Raw genomic sequence first — 22,684 nt, 5'->3', positions numbered from 1 at the left:
TTTGGGTTGTTTCCAATTTTTGCTCTTATAAGCAATGTTTCTTTGAACATTCTTGTCAGTGTTTCTTGAAGCACATGAGTTCAGACATCTTCCTAAATGTATATCTAGGAGTAAGATTGCTAGATTGTAAGTTAGTAACAGGTTGAACCTGGTTAGGTAAGAAACTGTTTTCCAATGTAATTGTATCAAGTTATACTTCTACCAACTATCTATAAGAATTCCCATTCCTCCACATCCTTACCAACACATGGTATGTCAGATATGTAAATGTCTGCCAATCCAGAGGGTATGGTATATTACTACGATTTTAACTTGTATATGTTTGATTATTAAACTAGCTGTCTGGGTTTTTTTTGTGACGTGCTTATTTAAGCATATGAATGTACAGCATCATTTTTCTATTGGGTTGTCTGGCTTTTTCTTATTGATTCATGTGTTCTTTACATATGTTGGACCAGTACCATAAATGTCCCACAAATATCAATCAATCACTTTGGGCTTGTTTTCTCACTCTTCATGGTTTAATGAACGGAAGTTCTATTCACAATTTTTTCAAACAACAGAAGTGAAGGCCTCCTCACACATTTTAAACTTTTTGTACTATTATAGAAGAATTTCCTAGGGCTGCACTTAGAATCCTTCATAGCTCTTCATTAATTATATCTTAAGAAAGTCTAATTGGGGAGTGGTCAAGAAAAGGACAGTATACTGACAATGACTGATATGGAACAATAGAGCTGATGAACCTGACATCTATAAAATCTCGAAGGATATCAACTTGGGAATCTGGATCATTTCAGCAAATCCCACAAGATTTTGAGGACATATACAGATCCAACTCCTCCTTTGAAGGCTTTCCTGTCGTCCAATCTTCTCTTTTCTCCCCAACACCTACCACACTTACCTCTACTATTCATCCTGGCCCTTGATCACATCCTGCCGTGCACTGTACTTCAAATGCTTCATGCTTATATATGTCACCTCCAAGATGAAACGTAACTTCCCTACAGACTGGGACTGTATTTCACACACCACATCCTGGGTCTCACAGAGTTCGCTTCGCTGCAAAGAGCAAGCCCCTCGATAAGTAATTCTTGACTTGTGCAAGAAGCAAGTTTAGGACAAATTAAGAGAACTTCAGAGCCAACATATCAGGAAACTGTACAAAATAAAAACATAAATCAGTTCGAAAGATATTTAACACGAGTTGAGTGAGAAGAAAACATTGATGAAAAATATATCTGAAATGGTAGCATGGGAAAAGTTTATAAGGCTCTGCTGAGGACTTTGGACGTGTTCAGTGGGCAAGAAGCCACAGGTGATTTTTCAGGGACAGTCAGTAAGTCCATTCATTCATTCAACAAATACGTGTTTAATGAGCAGCCCCTTAGGGCCAGACACTTTTCCAGGCCCTTGGACTTCCACAGTGACCAAAGGAGACAAGGGTCCCTGAGTCCCGGAGCTGATTTCATAGTGAGGGAGAGAGATGGACAAGCAAGCAATACATACAGTAGGCCAGAGGGTGATAAAAGCTATGGAGAAAAGGAAGGAGAGGAGTGGGCTTGGGGTGCCTGGGAAGGAGGATGGTTCCCCCCACTCCACAGGGTCAGGGAAGGCCTCTCTGATGGGGGCAGGAGACAGCTCAAGGCCACAAGGGAAGACTGTGTGTCCCCCGGGATCTCCTTCCCATTCCCCCAGACCTACCAGGCTGTATGAGCATTTTAACAGCAAGAAGGCAATTCGAAGATCCCTACCCTGTTTCACACCCTGAGTTCTGAGCGTCCTACCCACCCTAAGTCTCCCCAGTCACCCCACCCCATCCTGATGCATTTCTGACCCCGTGGGGATTCTCCAACTCCAGGCTGGTGGCAGAGCCATCTCAACGTCTTGTCCTCCTTTGCAGATTTCCCTGAGTCCAGGCCTACTTCCTCCCTGGCTTCCGAAGGTGGGCCCTCCCTTGGGTTTTTTCCTGCTTCCTCAGAATCCAGCCTCCTTCCCAGGATGCATTCTTAGACACAGGTGGGAAGCCAGTTCAGGCTCCCCTTCCAATTTTCTTCTCACCTGAAAGACCCCTCTCAGAAACCAGCTGCAGGCAGGGATGGCAACAGGAGGACCCGAGGCCACTGCAGGGCCTCCATGAGCAAGAGGCCAGGGTCAGGGAGGGGAACCATGTCGGTGCACGTGTGTTCACATGGGTGTTACATATATGTATACAGAGTGCGTGCATATGTGTGCAACATGCCTGGGTCTGTCCAAGAACGATGTGAGAAAGGGTGTGGGCATGTAGGCAGGAGCAAAAAGAATCTACGAGAGCAAATGAGAAGAGGGGAGTGTTCACACAGAGAAAGAAATGCAAAACTTGCCAAGAGAGAGAAAGAACTAGAGGCCCAAAAAGGAAACTCTACCAGGTAGCAAGACACCAGGGTAAAAAGAGTAACAGGGAAGTATAAGTATTAAAAATCAAAAATGCTGAGAAGATGGCAGGAAGCAACAACAAAAAGATCCATCTGAAAGGAAGTGTGAAAGAGGCAAGACCGACACAAAATTTCAACGAATAACGTTCTCATTTTGCACTTCTCTTTATAAAGCATTTATATCCCAGATCAAGGCTGATGTAGCAAGCAAGGCACAAAGGCCACTGGCTCTAGTAGCTAGGAGACAAGGGATGGAACATTTCTAAAGATGAAGTGTTTAGAATGAAAATAACTATAAATGTAAATGCAGATGCTGGTCTCATAGTCTGGAAATTCAGTTGCTTTCACTACAGCATGTAAAAAGGAAAGGCTCTTGGGTAAGACCTCTGCAGTACAGAGCTAAGAGAGTGATCGCTGTTGGTCTGACCAAACTGCAGGCAAAACAAACCAAAACAAAACAACAAAACAAGAATGCTCCCACACAGAGATGCGAGTAGATAGATAGGCTGCAACATACAAGCACACACCTAAATTCCCTGTGATGCGCAAGGGTCTCTGGGCAGCCCTGCAGCCGTGGAAACGGGGTAGCACGCTCCTTCCTGTGATAACTGTTCCTTCTCCACTCGGCTGTTTCCTCTGACTCGCATTTTCTGTGACCCTTCCTCTTGGAATCCTCTGACAATGACTCACATGGCAATAGTCTAGTCAGCGGTCCCACAGCCCACCACAATAGACGCTGTGTAGGAGGCGGGCAGCTTGGCGGACCAGAGTCTGGACCAGTTTTTTCCTTTCTCTGTTCAGGGAGGATTTGCTTTTCAGCCACATTTCCCTCAAAACACAACCCCGACAGGAGATGCTTACTGCACAGATTTCTAAACGATGAAATGATCTGAGTTTGGCGACTTGGTCATAACGAAACTAAAAACAGTAAGATGAAAAAACAATAGTGTGATCATCACACCTACAAAAAACAACTTTATACTTGGGTGAAATCAAGAGATCAGGAAAAAAAAGCTCAAACTAATATTTTCCAACCTTTCACTAACACCTAGGGCTAAAACCACATGTTTTGAAGGTCTTGCACTGTGTTATTATTAGAAGTCACAATTCTATTGATACTGATGAGTCATTTGTATCGGCGGAAACCAAGAACTTCCATCAACATCATGTTACACACAGTCACTGTGGCTTAGCTTTTTCTTTATTACTGGTCAAACCAGCTTCAGCATGCTTACTGAAGCCCAAAAAAAAAAAAAAAAAAAAAAAAAAGGAGGCGAACTCCACAAGGGAGTGCAAAGCGTTCCTTTCCCCAGCTGATCTCACTTTAATCATTCTTCTCAAGATAGCTTAGGATGCTCTGATCAACTTGTATCTGCAAAAGGAAGTTTATTTATAAACCTCAAAAAAGTAACATTTTCACTTTCCGATGAAAATAAGCAGAACTGAACTCCAAAAACAAACAACGAAACCATTTCTGAAAACACATGCCAGCTTTAAAATGACCCAAGGTCAGGTTTGGGTTTGGGGTTTTGTTTTTTTTAACCTTAATAACATGCAACAGATATAAACAAAATCTGTCATTACTTAAGGACTTGAACCACACAAAACAAAGTGGGGCTGGCCGCTGAGCACCCCCCTGCCCGCTGCCCTGCTCCGGGCACACGTTCCTTACTCGTGCAGGGAGAAGTGGGTCAGGTCCAGGTTACACCAGGAAAGCCTAAGTTAATGGTTCAGGAAGGTTCCTTCTGGTGCTTCGGAGGAAATAACAGCATAGTCCCTTCCCTTTACTCTCATCCCCCTTCCCCTGGCCCCAGAAGAGTCCCAGAAAAATTAAAAGGAAGTAAAAATCGGTTTTCTTGGGGGCTTCCCAGAAATGCTGCGATGCTTATGCAGTCTCGGCCAAGGCAGAAATATGCCCAGTTTTCTACCTGGGAACCGAGGTCGGCAGTGACCACAGATCTGAAAATAGCCTCCCAGCAGCTAAATGGCTGAGGTGCTCTCCAAGGCAGCGCTGGTGCTGTGGGCAGATTACAGAGGGGCCAGCTGAGGGCTGTAACAGCTGCATGAGTCAGCACTCGCTGCTCGTAGGAAACTGCTGACATGCTGAATGACTCGCGCAGGCAGAAGGTGCACACACCTACCCGGCCAAAACAAAAACAAGGTACATGCAAATCGGCCAACAGGAACCTCTCTTCCCTCGCAGTTCCTATTTTCCAAGGTTAAACCCCAAATAGACACAATCTATGCCGCCACTCAAAAATAGTAGTCACAACTAATAATAATGAAGACTGGTAATAAACAACTCACTCTCCGTGTTGTGATGTGTGGAACAGCTGCGTTCAAATCTCACGAGCCAGTTAATTTTAACCGGTTTTAATTTTAACTGGATTTAACTGCTTTTCCTCCCTTCTGAAAAAAATCAAAATAGTTACCCTGTCGACCACAAAAACTGGTAACAGACAAGCACAGTTCCTGTTTTTCAGAGGGGACTTACTTTCAAACCCACAATATCGAGATGCTTAACATAAGTGGAAACTTAAAATTTATTGTTTGATGTGGGAGCTTAAACCTGAACACAAACTCAGATCCCACAAACGTTCTGGTGTAATCACATCTCAGACTGAGTCCTATACATCTTTCATCTCCCTTCTCTCACTTAATACCAGAGCCAAAAATCTAAGAGGAAAATGGGTTGTCTGGAACTCGGGACACATTTTCCCACAGAAACAACGCTATGTTCAGAATATTCCATGAAGGCTGTCTCAAATTTAAAATATGAGTGAGAGGTTACATTTATAGTTTAAAAAGAGAAAATAATACTATAACAGTAGTTCTTCCAAAGCCAATTAAAAATTCTTGATTGACTGTGTGAGGAAACGTCTAATTAGAGGAAGATGGCGGACAGTCTTCTAGATGAGACTTTTGGACTCTGTTTAGTTTCACCCTGGTTCTCTAAGCATGATTTACATGGTTAATTTCACTTTAAAATGCATGACGTTCTCTTACTTTGGCATAACAGACCATTAGAAAAACCTTTACAGTTGTGAGTACTGTTTGTTTTGTATGCTCCAAAAAGTTGATCAAGAGTTGGAAGAAAAAAAAAAGAAAGGAAGAAGGGCTACAAAGAGGGGATACCAGGGAGAGGAGAACAGAAAGCAATGGAGTCAGGGAGAGAGGAAGGCACAGAGGCATAACTAAACAGAAGGCAGAGGAAAAGTAGGAATTAGGGAGAGGCGCTCCACTAGACAGTGTACTCTGAGAGAAGGGGCGGAACTCGTCACCCAGCTGCTCAGAGATCCGACCTCAAAGGAAGAATGAAAGGTGAGAGTCCAGCAGGACATTTCCACAGACTGGCGCTAGATGGCGCCATCAACTCAACATAGCATGGTTGCTGGAGGCGTCTGCGTCGGGGAGGGGTAGAATGGAGGGCAGTTCAGACTCTTCACAGCTGGGTATTCAACCTGAAACACTTCTGGCTAAAAGAAGCATGGCATCATTAATCAATCAATTTCTCCAAATGTCCAGATGTCACCACCAACCGTGCTAATAAACGCACGGGGCATGCCAATTTTGAAATAGACTTAACTCAATTTTTATAATAAAACTGTGGGCTGGGGAGGCAGATGAGTGAAATCCCCTGCTTTTTTTTTCTTTTAAAATTCAACATTTAAGGATAATAGACTATTTCGGGTTCGCTGCTACTGACTAACTGACAAAAATTCCTAATCATAGACCAAGTGGTTTTCCCCTGAAGCTCCGTTTAAATGTCAAATAACATACCATCTCATTACCCGGGTTTATGCGATCAGATCAAGTATCTGGCAAGAGAAAGGTGATGCTCGCTGACAAACATATTATCACATTAAAAATTATCTGCCCTTCTATATTTTTTAACATCTTTATTGGAGTATAATTGCTTTACAGTGGTGTGTTAGTTTCTGCTGCATAACAAAGTGAATCAGCTATATGTATACATATATCCCCACATCTCCTCCCTCTTGCGTCTCCCTCCCACCCTCCCTATCCCACCCCTCTAGGTGGTCACAGAGCACCGAGCTGATCTCCCTGTGCAATGCAGCTGCTTCCCACTAGCTATCTATTTTACATTTGGTAGTGGGTATATGCCCATGCCACTCTCTCACTTCATCCTAGCTTACCCTTCCTCCTCCCCGTGTCCTCAAGTCCATTCTCTATGTCTGTGTCTTTATTCCTGACAGGCCCCTATGTTCTTCAAAACCTTTTTTTTTTTAATTTTTTTTTTTTAGATTCTATATATATATATGTGTGTGTGTGTTAGCATACGGTATTTGTTTTTCTCTTTCTGACTTACTTCACTCTGTATGACAGACTCTAGGTCCATCCACCTCACTACAAATAACTCAATTTCGTTTCTGCTTATGGCTGATTAATATTCCATTGTATATATGTGCCACATCTTCTTTATCCATTCATCTGTCAATGGACACTTAGGTTTGCCCTTCGTATTTTCAATATTACAGTGGTTTATATGCTCTAATCTGCTTGTCTATAGTCTCTGTCTCCAGGGCTGGGTTTATAAAGAGCCCGGTCTTCACTCAGAAATTCCCTCCCATCACTAGGGTACCTACCAGTGTATGAAATTCTACTAGTCCCATCTCTAGGGTTTTACTTCTTTGGCTTTGTCTCCTATTAATAAGCTGATGCTTCAGAAAGAATTAATGCACTAGGTATGCTCAGTTATTTATACCCCAGTAATATGGTTTTCATAAAAATCCTTTTCTGAGATTGGTTTTGCAAGGGAAGGAGGGGACTGGTTAAGGACATTGGATGGCCTAAAGGCAGCAAAGCACAGAAGAAGTCAGGGCAGAAAGCGGCCACTGGGAGAACTGAGAGGGAGCCTTGCTGGCTTCTTTACGATTGCAGCAAGGACCGTCACCCTGATGCAGATCTTCCTAAGGAGATATGTGAAAAGTAAGGGTTAATGCTAAGTATGTCTACATTTTCCTCTTGCTGAATGGGTAATAATGTCTTTTATAGTTAATTTCATTTTTTTTTCACAGTTTGACTCTTCAGGGCTCATTCATTTGCATAATGTAGAAGCTTGAACCTATATAGATGTTCTACAAATCAATGCAAGTAATTCTCATACTAAATCAGCAGCTTTAATTTAAGCTCATCATTGTTTGCATAGAAATCTTTATGCACTCATCTGCTTGATTTTTTTAATCACTTAAAACCTCCAACAGTGACACACTAAGCATCTCCCCATTTAGCCATCTCCAAAATTTGAACTAAATACTGAAAAATAAGCACAGTACATTCATACGCTTGATCATTTCCCAAATTAAGCTTCAAGCGCCTGCTTCATGTTCCAGCAGCTCCAAGGATAATGCCGCTTGACTAAAGATGACAACTTGGACGTCCAGCCCAGGACAGAGCTGAGTCAGCGTTCTAAACAGTGACCCTGCAAACCCGGGGTAATCAGGGTCACTGCCAAACCAGCTGCCTAGCGGAGTCCTTTAAAACCATTCAAATCTCCTGTTGAAGGTTGCAACATGCTAATCTGGCAAGATAATCTCTTCCTGAAATTGACTAGAATGAGAGCAAAGGTTACCTGCTTTTATCTGTTACTAGCAGCTAATATTTCTAATTAGGAACTCTAATGGAATTGGTTCTGAATGAAATTCTTCCTCCTCAGTAGAATAATCTACCTATTATAGGAATGGTTTCCTACACCTTTTCCTTTCTCATCCAAAAAGAAAGGAAGGAAGGAAGGGAGGGAGGGAGGAAGGAAGAAAGGAAGCTATAAACAAATTATTCACATAACAAGAGGGTAGGAGCATGGGTTACAGGAAAACCCTGGGACCAGAGTCATGGGATTCATGTTTTGTGTCTAGTTCTTCCTTTGTCTTTACACGTCATCACTTCCATGCTCTGATCCCCAGATGGACACTTAGAAGTGAGGAGTGCAATTCTTAGAAAGTGAGTCAGATGAAAGACAACAGATACATTCACTCAGGTTCACTGAGAAATTATTTTTCAATTTTATCTTTCAGATAGATGTCAATAAAATATCCAGGATTTCAGAGTGAGATGGCCTATATTTCCACTTCTGAGACCTGGTAGAGAGCAAAAAGGAAAAGGGCGTGCAGAATAGCACAGTGGTTAAGAGAACAAGTTCTAGCATCAGACACCTAGTGTCCAATCCCAGCTCAGCTACTCATTAGCTGGATGACATCTGTGCCTCACCTTCTAATGGTCACACCTGCCTCTAGGTGGTTATATGGATTAAATGAGTTAATATCAGTAACACACATAGGAGGCTCCCAACACAGGTTAGCTACCATCAGAGAAAAAGAAAATAGAGGAGTATTAGCATACACTAAAGTCAATTTGTTTTACATAGACACTGTCCACACTCCTAAATTGTGCTAAGAATGGTCTATATAATCATCCTCGGTCTGCAGAGGCTGGAGACCCTCCCACTCTCGGGTGGGCAGGGGCTTCCGATAAGCTGGACTCACATTTTCACTAGAGACCCTCGCCCGGGGCCCACACACATCAGCCAACTGGGAGGGCATGGCTGTGTAGCTTCTAATCATTCAAATATTGTCAAAACGACCCTCAATATGTCCAAAATAAGAATGCTAACTTGCATTTTTTTCCAAGTATAGAAGCGAACAGTATGCTTGGCAATTAACAGTTCTGTTTTTATCAGGTTCTAAAGACACAGGTAAATAAATCAATTCTGGACTCTGTATACAGGAAAAGTTATTTGCCAAAATGACTCCACGGGTTATAGCATGGTTTATGCAATACTCCAAAGGGCCACAGACAGGAGTAAATTAATAGGTTGGGGAGAGCTAGCCTCCAGTTTCAGACAGGCCCTAATGGTAGCTCACTCCACAATTCCTCGAGGAGGACAGCTCCAACCTCCCAACCAGGTCACATTCCCCAGTACATACTCCAGTGCATAAAATGGCTTTCCTTCACAGAACTTGCAATAAGTTATCTGTGGCTGTCTGATAAATGCCATCCCTCCTACCAGATGGGGTGCTTCATGGGGGCAGGGCCAGGACTGACTTTGCTCTCCGCTAGCACCATGATCACCTAGCACTGCGCCTGCCACGTTAAGAGATACTCAGTATACGTTTGTTTAGTGAATGAATGAGGCACTTGCCTCTAAAGGATGGCATTTCTGGACACTCAGCCCATTTTATGGCATCCATGAGCTCCTGTCGCTCAGGAGAATACAGGAAAATAAAACCCGCCGATAATCTGTTGGTACTAGGAGACGAAGCAAACTTCCTGAGCGGCACCTTCACTTTGTTTCTCTACTTAAAAGAACGGGAGTAAACACGCTGGGCTCTCCCAGCTTTAAACTCCAAAGTGAAAGTCCAAGCTAAGCCTTCTATGGAGTAGACTTGTGAAGAGTCCGGAGGAAACTCCTGAAGCAATTGCAGGGGAGAGACAAAAGGATGGCGCAAGACTAACCTTGACAACAGACTTGGAAACTCAAAAAGTTTTCCTCTGCGACTAACCTGGAGTTTGTCCACATGCCAGCTGCAGGCTCAGAAACAAATGGAGATAATCACGAGAAGTATGGGAGGACTGGAAAGGGGAGGATTTAAACGCTTGGGAAAGGAGAAGATGAAAGCTGACACAAGCAGGAGAGGGAACCGGCAACCAGGCAGCCGCCTGCAGGGGCATCAGCGCCGTGTCCTACTGCCACCAGGAGAGGAACGAAGAGGTCAGGGAAGCAAATGACACATCTCAGAACCAAAGGCCAATTTATTATCAGGCTGAGGAACAAAAGAGAAGTTAACCAGGGGAATATGCTGGAGAAGTGGTGATTATGAGGTCACTGGGGAAGACTGAGAGACATTTTGGCTGTAATTCCAATGACCAGAATGAACAAGCACGTGAAACGCTTTCAGACTGGGGAGATTTATTATTTTGGAAAAAAACAGCTCAAGGAAAAACAAAGGCAACATTCCTGCCTGATTTTTGAAGTAGTGCCATTAGTAGGACAAGGTTCAATTTCCATATTCTTTAGAAAAGAAAGGGTCCTTGAAAAGGACATCCCGGTGGTTTTAAGGAGACTTCCACCTTTAGGGAAGCTGAGTAGCATACTGATGGTAAGAGTAAGTTTCAGTTTTAGGGAAACTGACATTTGAAATTAACGAAAAGAAAAAAAGAAAAGGGGAAAAAAAGTAAAAACCTCCAATTGACAAAGAAAGAACCACTTTTCTATTAAATATCATCCCAGACCAAAAAAGATGAGTAACATTCTGGGCAATCTGAGTTTACAAAATGTTTAATTCACAGCAGGTTTCAGTTTGGACTTGAGCAATTTGTAAATATTTACATAAAATTTAAAAATGGACTAGGCATGGGTTATACGCTGTCATCGACAATACAGAAGTGATTTTCTGTCATTCCCAAGGCCTTCGTGCTGCTTTCCCTAACTCGGCTTCAGCTCTGCCAGAAGCTTCTTATTTTCTTTTCCAGAGTAATGCCAGTTTTTGCAAGCAGCCCTGACTTCTGAACTGCTAGTGCCTCTGATAGGGTCATATGTCACTGGAGCCTCTTCAACATCCCGACAAGGAAAGGAGGAGACGGGGAAGCAGATGCAGCGTTTGCCGTCTGAATCGCAGGTTTTGACAGATACGTTGCATATTGCATCGTTCCCTGTTCCTTGTACGTGAGGGTAAGAACTGGGTTCTCTGTATGCTATGACCCCTACCCCACGCCCAGCCATTGACTCAGGGCTGGATTGTGTATATAGGACAGGGAAATAACCTTTAGACGGTCAGGACAACACACACTGCATTCTGATGAAATTCTTTCCAACGAGAACCCTCCTCTTCTGTAGAATGGGCACAATGCCTGCTTCATAGGGTTGCCTTGAAGAGTTATCAAGATTATGTGCAGGGAAAGCAGTTAGCACTGTTTCTGGCACGTGGTGAACATTCAAGAAATCACAGCTATTGTTTTAGTGGGTGTTCGCAAATGTCAAATTCTCATGGAGGAGTCCTTAGGCTTTAAACAGGCATGTTACACCATGTGGTCAATAACAACTACATAGACGGCAGGTGACGCAAAAGCAATGGATTATTTTCCTGCAGAGGATTATACGGTGCCCTCCATATTAATTATTTGGACTTTCACGTTGTATCCTCTGTTAAAAAGAAAGCTATCGATCCCTGAGTGGGACTCAGTGTTGATTTCATTTGATTTAGAGTTCTGTTTTTCTTGCATTTTTCAATTTTCCTGACGCTGTTAACCATTCACTTGGTGGAGATTCACAAACCGTCTTCCTACGTGCCAGGCCTTTAGAAAATCGCCAAATACAGAAATATTAAACAATAAGATGTTTTAGCTCACTCAGCAGTGGGAGCCAGGGAGCCTGCAGGCCAGCTCTGGAGCTTTCAGTGTGCCCACCCAGTATTTAGAAAATGTTTGAGTGACTATTTAAAAATTAGGGGATTCCACATTAAACACCCTGATATCCAGCTTCCCTCGGAAAAATCAGAAGATGTGGCAACACAAAGCCGGTATTCCCACCCATTCCTGCCTGGCAACAGTCGACGACAAGGAACTGAGACACAGCAGTGGTTGCCTGCCACTCCACGTTGTGCCCCCTCCTCACGGAGACCAGCGAGAAATGAAAATGAAGGGCCCCATGTTCAAGGATTATTAAGGCTCTCAAGAAGACAACAGCAGAAGATTAACCACGTGTGAGGTCCTTCTCAGAGCGGGAAGGGGCCCTGTGCAACAGTGCAGGTCACATGCCCACGAAACTGGCCCTGCTGCTCAGCCAGACAGGGAGGGTATTTATTTAACTGAGTATAAGCCAACATTTACAAGAAGCCAGACAACGTACCCCCTGAAATCTGAGGTATACAAAAAGTAGAGCGGTGGAGCCCAGCCCTGCTGAGCTAGACAGCCACTAGGATCTCTCTCCTCCCTTGTTAAGGCTGGATCCATACCAGAGACACTAGGCATGAGTTAATCCAAGTAAAATTAAACCGCTCCCAACAATACAGATTGGCCTGAGCCCTTTTGTTGGCATCACAGGAGCCTCGATCACAAATTCTGAGGAACAGCTCACAAGCGCTAATGAGTAAGTCCCCATTGGCTGTGCAGACAGTGGGCTCAGAAGTGAAGCGCTGGCCTAGGAGAGATGTGAACGTGAACCTGACCATCTGGCTCTCTGCGACTCACTTTGATCACAAAATGAATTGCAACAAATTGAAGAGCACATGGCTAGAGTTAATTGTCTCATCTGTAATCTGAACCTACTTTTAGGCAGTTACCATTACCCTCCATCAGGTGGAAACGTTTCTGACTACCACTGCAAAGTGCATTTTCCTGATGAACTGTAATGGATCATTAAATTCCATATCAGAACAATACTTTGCATTTATGCAGCGCCTTTCATCCAGGGATGTCAGAGTAGTTTGCAAATAATTAAGCCCCTCACACTGCAGCCAGAGGTGAGTGACTGGAAGGGACCTGCCTGAGGGCACTGAGTCAAAGGCATAACTCAAAAGAATGGCTCTCTTCCAGGCACTGATAATACTGAAAAGTGACTTGCGGGGTGCGGGTGTCCCTGACTCCCTCCCTCCCTTTCTGCCTTACCTCTTCTCTATGGAAGATCCTCACATGCAACATACAAAGAACTGACAGGTAGCTAACAGGCATGCATATAATTTAGCTATGAGCTCAGACACACACATATATGAGGAGAATGTTCTTCCACGTAATCCTGGCATATACAACACGAACTGACATTTCAATCCACCTGCAGAACTGACGGACACCAGAAGAATGAACACATTTATGATTACCAAGTGGCAAACGTAATGTCTTCCAAAATGCAAAATGAAAATATTATTCAGCACAAATAAAGTATGTTCTAACAAAAGTACTTTATTCCATGGTTGTGTTTTCCATTTCTGGGACCCCCATTTGAATGATATTCAAGTTTCAGGAATAGCGAATAGGATGGAAGTGGACAATGAATGCATGTTTTAAGGCAGAACACTAGGAGGGAGAAACATTTCAGCCACTCAAAGTTTTGGGGTGAAATGATAAACTCCTGAAAACCTGAATTTATAATGGAAATGCTGACAGACCTTTCACGGGAGCAGTTTGAGTGCAACACTTATTTAGCAATCTCTCTTACAGGCTAAAGACTAATTCTAACAAGATGTCATTTTGACTCATGTTTACTATTACCTGGAAGAAGGAAAAACGCCGTTTACTCGCGAGCTGCGAGCTGCCGGAGCACCAGGGTGGAGGCAATCGCACATTTTAAACAAGACGCCGCCGCCTTACCAAAAGAGCCTCTCCACCGAGGGAGGGGCAGCCCTTCCCGCTCAGCTTCTTTCATGTCAGCCGGAGCCTTCGCAGCTCGACATGACTTTCCTACATGTTACATTTAAATGATCTGAGAAAACCGTTATCAGAGTTAACAACTCTAATTTTACTCTAAACAGACAAAAGCAAAATATCTCATTAGGCATCATCTCCGCCAAGGTTCGCACTAGGCAGGAAAGGATTTTTATCTAAAGTAATTACCCTTTTTAGTTAAACACACTCAACAGATGAAATTTACACAGGGAGTCAGAGACTGCAGCACTAGACAGTGAAGGTGAAAACCGAGGAACGCCGCGTCCCGTCGCCCGCCCGACAGCCGGGAGTGTGCCGCTCAGTCGGGGGTGAGGCGCCCTCGTCCCTCGTTTCCTAGGGCCCAAGGGTTGCGGCGACGACGGTGACCGGACAGGCAAATTGCGAGACGCTCCTTCTCGGGCCACAGACAAAACCATCGGACAGCGGTTGTGCAGGAACTTCCCCCAAGTTATCAAAGTCCCCTACACGCGAGAGGATGCTGGGGATACCCTGAGCGCCCACGACCCCCGAAGCCAGGGGTGCGCGACCCCTTTCACACGCGTACACCCGGCCCTGCAGGCTTCCTCTCACGGTCCGAGTTCCTGCAAGAGGGGCCAAACCGAGGTCGCTGAGATGCTCACTCGAGTCCCCTCTCGCAGCTGGGGTAGCCCAGGAGCGCCGCCCGCCTCCCTCTCCATCGGCGCTCGGTTCCTGAACACCCACCCAGTGAGAGGAGGAAAAGTGCGAGACCCCACAGGGCACCTCGGCGTGGGGTAGGTGGAGAGGTGTCCCCTGGATAAACTCCTCTCCTAGAAGGAGCTTCTGGGGCTTGCAGACTGAAGTGTGGGCAGGGAGAGGAGGGTGTGTGTTGCACTTTGATTTCATGCAGAATCTTGGAGGAGGAAGGTGCAAGATTTCCCTCTCTGAAGGCACAAGCCCCTCGGCTTGAGCTCCCTGGGACGCATTTCAATAACCCGGTCATTGGTGGTAGTGATTCCACCCAGCGCGCAGTCCAAGGTCTGCGCTGCGAGCCAGCAGCCTGCCTCTTCCCCGGGACCCTAAACTTGGGCTTTGATGCCCCGCCAGTCGCTGTGGTCCCAGCTACCCGGCGGCGACTGACAGCCGAGCGCAAAGCTTCGCGGAGCAGCCGCGGGCGCGGACGCCGCGGGCAGGGAGGAGGCCGCCCGGCCTGGCACCGCGGTCGCGCGCTGGGGGCCGGGGCGCCCGGGCCTCGCGGGGCCGGGAGCGAGCCGTGGGTCTGACAGCTGCTTCAGCTCGCGCGGACGCGCGCCTCCCTCCAGCCCGCCCTCCCCACGCCTGACTTATTACCCTCTGCTCCTCCTCCCCCTGCTGTTCCAAAACACCCGTCGACGCGAGCAAAATACAATGCCGCCTCGCCCGCCGTAAACAGCCAGGCGAGAGAGCGCACAGTCTTCGCAGCGCGTCCGCCGTCTCGGCTTCCACCCCCTTACCGTTCCTAGAAAATGCCATAAAAGCGGGCAGGGCGCTCGGCGGGCGGCTGCGCGCCCGGCGGCCGCGGCTCCCTTCCCGCGTCGCTTCCCCACGCTTCCCCTCCTGCCCCGCGCGCCCGCTCCCCCCGCCAACTTGCCCCGCCGCCGGGGCCCGGGACCCGCGGCCGGGGACTCACCTCGCCAGAGAACTTTGCGTCCTTTTCCGCCTCCTCTTCCCCGCGTCCTCCCGGTCCGCAGCCTGGGAGGGGGGTCACCGAAAGCTCGCGGAGAGGACGCGCATCACATGGCAGCACGTTCCCAGTCCCCCGAGTGTGCCGGGAAGGGGGAGGGGAAGGGTCGAGGGGAGGCCGGGGAGAAAGCGAGAGCCCGGCGGCAGCGGGAGTGGGCAGGCGGGGTGGCTAGGGCGGCGGCGGGCGCTCGCGTTAGCGCTGCTGCGACCGCAGCCCGGGCGTGCACGGTCGCTGCTGCCGCTGCTGCTGCTGCTGCTGCTGCTGAGGCGGCGGCTGCTCGGCGCTGTTTGCTCCGGGCCGCTCGGCTCCCGCTCTCCCCGGAACGCCCACACTCTCAATCGCTACATTGTTGACATTCGGCGCTGACGTCACCCGCTCCCCATTCACAATAACTTTACGGGAGCCGGGCAGCGCACCTCCCCGGCCGCTGGGGCGCCGTACGCCCGGCGACTAGCGTAAACCGCTCCGCGAATGGCGCTCCGGCGGCTGGGGCGGGGGACAGGGGGCGGGCGCGCGCTCGGCCCGCTCGCGGGAGGGGGCGCGCCTCACGCTGCCGCCGCCGCACTCCCCGCTTTGTGCGGCCGCGCGGCCTGGAGAGCCCCTTGCTCAGGGCCCGCCGGCCGCCTGGCTCGGTCCGGCCTTGCCCGCGACTCGCAGGAGCCTTGAAAGGTCAGGGCTGGGGGCTAGTGGGGTGGGAGGAGAGGTGAGGGCTGGTGTGGCACCTGGGGAGGGGCGGCAGAGCCCAGGGCACTAGACCCAGGAACGGGAGCCAGACCTCGAGACCTGGGATTCCGGGGTTGTCTAGTGTTTCCCAGGAGGGGCAGGAAAAGATGCTCCACGGGCCCCTCGAAGCTGACCGGTCCCCCTCTTGGGAGGGGGTGGGGCGAGGAAGAGCAGCTTCTGACCTAACACTGATATTGACGTTTGAATCCTTTCCAGGAGGGCCTCGGCCTGTCCCACCGAGGGAGCCTCTAAGTCCCCACGCCAGGGTTTTAGAAGGGGCGCGAGCAATCGCGAAGCTCACTAAAAAGCCTACCTCCCAGCTGCAAATCCTCAGCTCCTGACGGGTTCCAACCTCCCGCCTGCCGCCCACTCGGGAGGTCGCCAGGGTGTTGCTGCTGCACTTTAAGGCCATTGTGTGGCTGCCCTGTCGGAAGAAAGCTTGATGGTAGTAAGGGTTTTACAGAAAGTAATTAGGACTTCGACTGAACGAACATTTGCAATAAAAAAAGGTTGTGTTAGCGTAGTGCTGGTGCCTGCCACTTTACGCCTGTCGAGGCCACGTTCCCTGAACACCTATAACTTGGGCCCCTTGTGTACAGGCAGTACCGTATTCTTACATGTGGTGCTGATCTTTAATGAATATTATAAAACTTTGGCTCGCTCAACTGAGAGAAGGATCATAAATTCCCCTCCCCTCCCTATAAGATGGGCACTGGCCTATGCTGAGGAAGCAGTGAAGCGCTGCCCTGAGAGTCTCGTGATATCAGCCAAAGTGTTGCTCTGAACCACCTTCGTTTGAGGGCAGAGTTTTAAAAGGCCCCACTTTGAACGTCTGCGTGGAAAGCTAAGCAATGGCGGAAAGGAAGCGGAAGAGGCCAAGGTAATTTTTCTAACAGCATTGCAGAGATTCAGTGGGTAGGTCGAGACCCACACTGGGAGTTTTCCTTTGCTAGCATCTCCAGTTTTCAGATGAACAGAGGTCTCTGAGGTAGGAGGGGTCCTCAGTCTCCTGACTGTGGGTCTGGTGCCCCCTTTGACAAATCGCCCTGCTTGTGAGGTCCCTGCCTGGCCTCAGGGCAAGGGCAGAGGATCCTGATGACCCCCGATCTGCCTTGACGGGACCATTTCTTACAGTCTTATGAACAGTGATGTTTCTGCATTCCTCATTCTTGTAAGCATGTGAGTGTCAGTGCGTTAACTTTTGCGTTTTTGTAGGGCCAAGAAATGTTTTTCTCACAAGATCCAGGCTTGAGAAGATCCCTATGAGGGTCCAGTAAATTCATTTCTCTTCAAACTGGCCGTGGCCGCCCAGCTGTGAATGGAGTTGGGTGCATCAGCATGGGGTGTGGAGAGGGGGTGGAAGCGGGTACCACAAGGCCATTTTGCCACCTTGCTTCTGGTCCCAGATGGATACAACAAAGGCTATTAGGTCATTTCAGTTAGTCTATTTGCCAAAGACTCAGACTGGAGCTTTCTTAGTTTGAAGTTCTCAAGTATGGAATGGGATAGCAATTAGAGGTGGAAAAAACAAATGCAACTATGATAGGTTGTATTATTTAGTCATTCAAGGAGGTTGAACTAGGCCAGGCTGATCTCTGAGGTCACGTCCAGTAGTGCAATCATGTGCCTCTGTGGCTGTCAGTAAGAAAAAATCTCTGCCTTTGAGGAGCTGAAGTCTGGTAGGGAGTTAGTTATTGCATTTTCAAAGTTAGAAGTGGGTAATTTGAATTACAGCCTCTAAAGCATATTCAGAATTACATGACATTTGGATGGGAAATCAAGAACTGGACACTCTTTTACCAGAACCGCTGCAGAGGTTAGGCTGTGGATGGCCTTAGCACTCTCGTCGTGAACATTTGCCAGCCATTCCCTGGGTTTGCAGTGCTTCTCTGGGCACTTCAGGCTTTTACAATGTGAAACAGATGCAGGTCCTTCCCTCTGTATATTCATGGCGGTAACTTGTGTAGAGGTCAATTTATTTCCCGTGCTTGCAACGTTCAACATTTCCTGATAGACTTTTTTTTCCCTACATAATGAGATGTGTGTGCTGATCCAGAATATGGGCTTCATCTGTGATGCATTTCTAAGGCAGGATATGATTTCCAGGGACAATAATTTGTACCATAACATTGAAGTCAGTAAACTTTATCCCTATAAATCTCCTTGATTTTATCAAATAAAATAGGAAAGATTAAAATATGCCGGAAACAAAAAGATGAGCAAAGGAAGACAGAAGAAAGAAGTGAGCAGTTCCCAAGTCTTTGATGTTTTTGCTCTCCAGCACCCTCTTATAGGATTTGAGGATGTTGAGAAGATATAATGAGTTTTCTTAGGCAGAATTTGAAATGTGGTACCTTCAACGAGGTAGCAGAACAAAGCATAAACGAGACACAGCAGGACAGAGTTAACATCAGATGAGAGAGAATGGAGTGAGATGTTTAGAGGGAGGGTACCAAAGTCAGGAGGAGCCAGTGCACTGAAGGAAGTTCTGTTAAGAAGAAACTGAGTTCTACTCATTGGGCAAATTCCTCAGAATTATGACTGAGGATTATGATTTCAAAACCAGATGTTTTCAAGGGTATCTAAACCATAATACCCCAGCTCAGTACTGCACAGGTGACACCTGGGGAAACTGGTGAAATCTGGATAGCTTTGAGTGGTGTTTTGTTCAAAAATTATTGAGCCACCTATATGTGGCAGGCACTGTTCTACAAGCTGGCATGCAGAATTCTCATTCTAGTGATGAGATGGGATGGGGGAGGGAGACAGAAAATGAACTAACTATATATATATGTATATATATGTATATATATGTCAAGTTGTATGTTGTAATATCTGGAGGTGAAGAGTGTGCTATGAAATCAAATAAAATAGGAGCTCAGGAGTGCCAGGGGTGGGGCCACTCTTAGATAGGGTGATTGGGTCAGAGAAGTTGTCCCTGATGAGGGGGCATTTGAGCAGAGATACGAATGAAGTGAGGGGATGAGCTCTGCAGCTATCCTAGGGAAAAGCTTTTCAGATACGGAGAAGATCAGGTGCAAAGGTAGAGTGGACTGAGGTAGAGTGGACTTGGCATGCTCCAGGGACACCAAAGGGGCCACAGTGCCTGATGCAGAAGAGCAAGAAGGAGCGTAGCAGGGGATGATGCCAGAGGGCTAGCCAGTAGGTTCTAGTTCAGGGGAAATTTACAGGGGTTTCTGCAGAGAGAGAACATGACCTGGCCTCAACTCCTAAAAGATCATTTCGTTTGCTAAGTCGAGGGGAGGACAAGAGAGGGAGCACAGAGACCACTTAGGAGGCTATTGAGATAGACCAAGAGGGAGGGGATGGTAATTTGGACTGTAATGATAGCTATAAATGGAATCTAGATATATATTCAAAGTAAACTAGACAGGATTTATTGACAATTAGACTGTGGGATGTGAGAGAAAGCGGAGTCAAAGGAAACCCTAGACTGGCCTAAATAGCTGATTAACAGAGATTCCATTTCATGAGATGGGGAAGGCTACAGGAGGAGCAGATATGGGGGGAAGTTGAAGTGTTTGCATCTGGATAAAGTAAACTTCAGATGCCTGTTGACATCTAAGTGAAAACGTCGAGCAGACAATTAAACGTGGGAATTGAGACTTCAAGAGAGAGGTGCAGACTAGAGATGGATATCTGTGTGTCATCAACATAGAGAACCTGTTAACATGGGTGAAGAAAAGAAGAGGTCTGAGGGCGAGACCTGGGGCATGCCAACATTTACAGGTCAGAAGATGAAGAAAATGAAGATCTGGCCAAAGTAGCCGAGAAACAGCACCAGTGAGAGAGAAGGGGAGAGGGGAGTGTAGCATCCTAGAAGCCAAGTAACGTAGGATGTTTCGAAAAGCAGGGGGTAATCCGCTGTGTCAGCGCTGCTGGTGGGTGTTGCTGATGAGAACATACCATTGATTTTTAATGATCTGAGGGCATTGGTGTCTTTGATGGAGAGGAGTGGTAGGGACTCACCCTGGCTGGAGTGGATTTGAGAGAGACTGGGAGGAGAGGAAGTAGAGGCAATGGATACGGACCACTCTCTAGAGGAGCTTTGCTGTGAAAGACAAAATGGGGACATGGTTAGAGGGCGATGAGAGAAATTAGAGCTTGTTGGTGGGAATAATCTAGTCAAGAGGGGAAACTGTTGAAGCCAAGAGAGAGGGGTTAACTTTTGGAGTGAAGTACTTGAGTCAGGTGGGGCCAGTTCATCCCCACAAGAGGAGGGAAGGCAGCTCAGGTGGGGATGCTCGGGGATGCTTGTATGGGGTGGTAGGAGATGCTGAGAGTCCTTGTCTGAATGATTCTGTTTTCTTAGGGGACTCAGAAGTGAGGAGATCAGCTGATGGTGGAGGAGGGATGGGTGCTGGAGTTGGAAGAGAGAGAAAAAGTGGACCAGTGCAGGGCGAGTTAGCAGGACTGCTGGGCAGCACAGACGAAGGTTGAGGGTTGCTGCTAGAGTCTTTGTGGACATGCCACTGCCAGGAAGAGTTATTTCTCATTGTATAAAATCTCATACAAGTTTTGAAAACTAATCAGTGTATTCCAGACTACAGAGCACTGTAATTTTCCGGAGTAACTAGGATCATGCAGAAATTTTACTTCTAGCTATTGTTAAATTTGGCTGGCAGCCTTTTTTTTTGGCTGCCTTGGGTCTTCGTTGCTGCGTAGTCTTTCTCTAGTTGCAGAGAGCAGGGGCTGCTCTTCGTTGCGGTGCGCGGGCTTCTCATTGTGGTGGCTTCTCTTGTTGTGGAGCACGGGCTCTAGGCACGTGGGCTTCAGTAGTTCCAGCACGTGGGCTCAGTAGTTGTGGCTCGCGGGCTCTAGAGCGCAGGCTCTGTAGTTGTGGTGCACGGGCTTAGTTGCTCCGCGGCATGTGGGATCTTCCTGGACCAGGGCTCGAACCAGTGTCCCCTGCATTGGCAGGCGGATTCTCAACCACTGCACCACCAGGAAAGCTCCCTTTTTGCTTTTTAATGACACATCCTTCTTATTTATCCCATCTTTATCTCCCCCAAAATCACCTCAGTTCCTAAGAAGGACTTTGGAAATAGTCCTTAAGAAGAAAAAATGTTCTTACATCATTATCTATGGTAACACAGCCCAAGATCTTCTACTGCAATGAAGAATTGATGCCACATGAAATTTAAGTGAAATAGACTAATTCTTCTTCATGCACAATTGAATATCTCTTGTGCCGATGAGAGAAAAATTAGAAAACACTGGATCTTATCCTTAAGGAACTTAAATTTAGGTGGGGAGTCAAAGCTAACATAAGTTAAACAATTAACAAATGCAGTGATCTTATATTTAATTACTTTTATTAATTATTTCATATATTGCTCATAATTAATATTTAAAATTATTCACATAGAAATTGTATTTATTGGAATTTATACTATTGAAAATATTGACTATTCAGAAAGATTTTTTTGGTATAAAAGCAAAAAGAAAATAGAAAAATCTAAATGCCTTACAGCAGAGAATTAGCTGAATAAGTGGTGGCTCATATATAAAATTGAATATCATGGATTCATCAAAAATGATGTTGAAGAAGTACGTATACTGGTATTTCAATGCTTTATTAGTACATTTTTTTAATTGCAAAGCAGTATTATCCCCAAAGTGGAAAAATTGTCTAAGCAGCCATAGAAAAAAGTGTGGAAGGATATACAGACAGTGCTAAAGTAGTTCCCTCAAGATGAAGAGCTTGAGTGGTTTTTCTTTTTGCTTAACTGGTTTTTAATTTTTTCTCTAATATAAATGTATTACTTCTGTAATAAAGAAAGCCAATAAAAGTTATAAAATTCAAGATGTGTGTAATTAAATTCTAATAAGAACTTAAGTGTTGTAGGTGTTAAGAGGAAAAAAATTTATGAGGGCTGAAACAGCGAGGAAGGTTTTCACCTAGAAGGTGGAATTTTGAGTTGAGCGTCAAGGCTGGGAAGGATTCAGAGAGGAGGGAAAGTGGCTGGACATTCAACACAAAAGGATCCCCAGAGGCTGGACTTTGGTCTGACCAAAGCTTCCATGTATTGGAGTGTTAGGAAGGAGTGAGACGTTATGACGTCAAGAAAGGAGATCAGAAAGTTATGGGAGGGCTTCCCTGGTGGCGCAGTGGTTGAGAGTCCGCCTGCCGATGCAGGGGACACGGATTCGTGCCCCCGTCTGGGAAGATCCCACATGCCGCAGAGCGGCTGGGCCCGTGAGCCATGGCCGCTGAGCCTGCACGTCCGGAACCTGTGCTCCGCAACGGGAGGGGCCCCAACAGTGAGAGGCCCGCGTACCACAAAAAAAAAAAAAAAAAAAGAAAGAAAGTTATGGGAGAAACTGCCTGCTGTGACAGCCAGCAAGGAGCCCTCAGGTACTGCAGCGAGGAAGGGCCATTGTTGTGGTGACAAGTTTTTCAAGACACAGGTTTTTTCCTTCCTTTCCCCTCTCATTGGCCAAAGCC

The 22,684-nt window shown here is 46.5% G+C and overlaps 1 protein-coding gene and 1 long non-coding RNA gene across 3 annotated transcripts in view; one reads left to right on the top strand and one right to left on the bottom strand.

Moving 5' to 3' along the window:
• BACH2 (BTB domain and CNC homolog 2) overlaps positions 1-15,838 on the bottom strand; it is a 359,882-nt gene extending 344,044 nt beyond the window's left edge. For both annotated transcript variants that reach the window (XM_067702565.1, XM_067702566.1), the window contains exon 1: positions 15,439-15,838. The gene's annotated coding sequence lies outside the window, so the exon portion shown is untranslated. The remainder of the gene's footprint in view (positions 1-15,438) is intronic.
• Positions 15,839-16,934: 1,096 nt separating this feature from the next.
• LOC137204730 (uncharacterized) overlaps positions 16,935-22,684 on the top strand; it is an 86,492-nt gene continuing 80,742 nt past the window's right edge. The window contains exon 1 of the long non-coding RNA XR_010933809.1: positions 16,935-17,095. This is a non-coding gene — a long non-coding RNA (uncharacterized lncRNA). The remainder of the gene's footprint in view (positions 17,096-22,684) is intronic.

Source organism: Pseudorca crassidens, chromosome 13 (assembly GCF_039906515.1).
Source record: "Pseudorca crassidens isolate mPseCra1 chromosome 13, mPseCra1.hap1, whole genome shotgun sequence".
Taxonomy (NCBI): domain Eukaryota; kingdom Metazoa; phylum Chordata; class Mammalia; order Artiodactyla; family Delphinidae; genus Pseudorca; species Pseudorca crassidens.
This window is presented reverse-complemented; position numbering and strand designations above follow the sequence as displayed.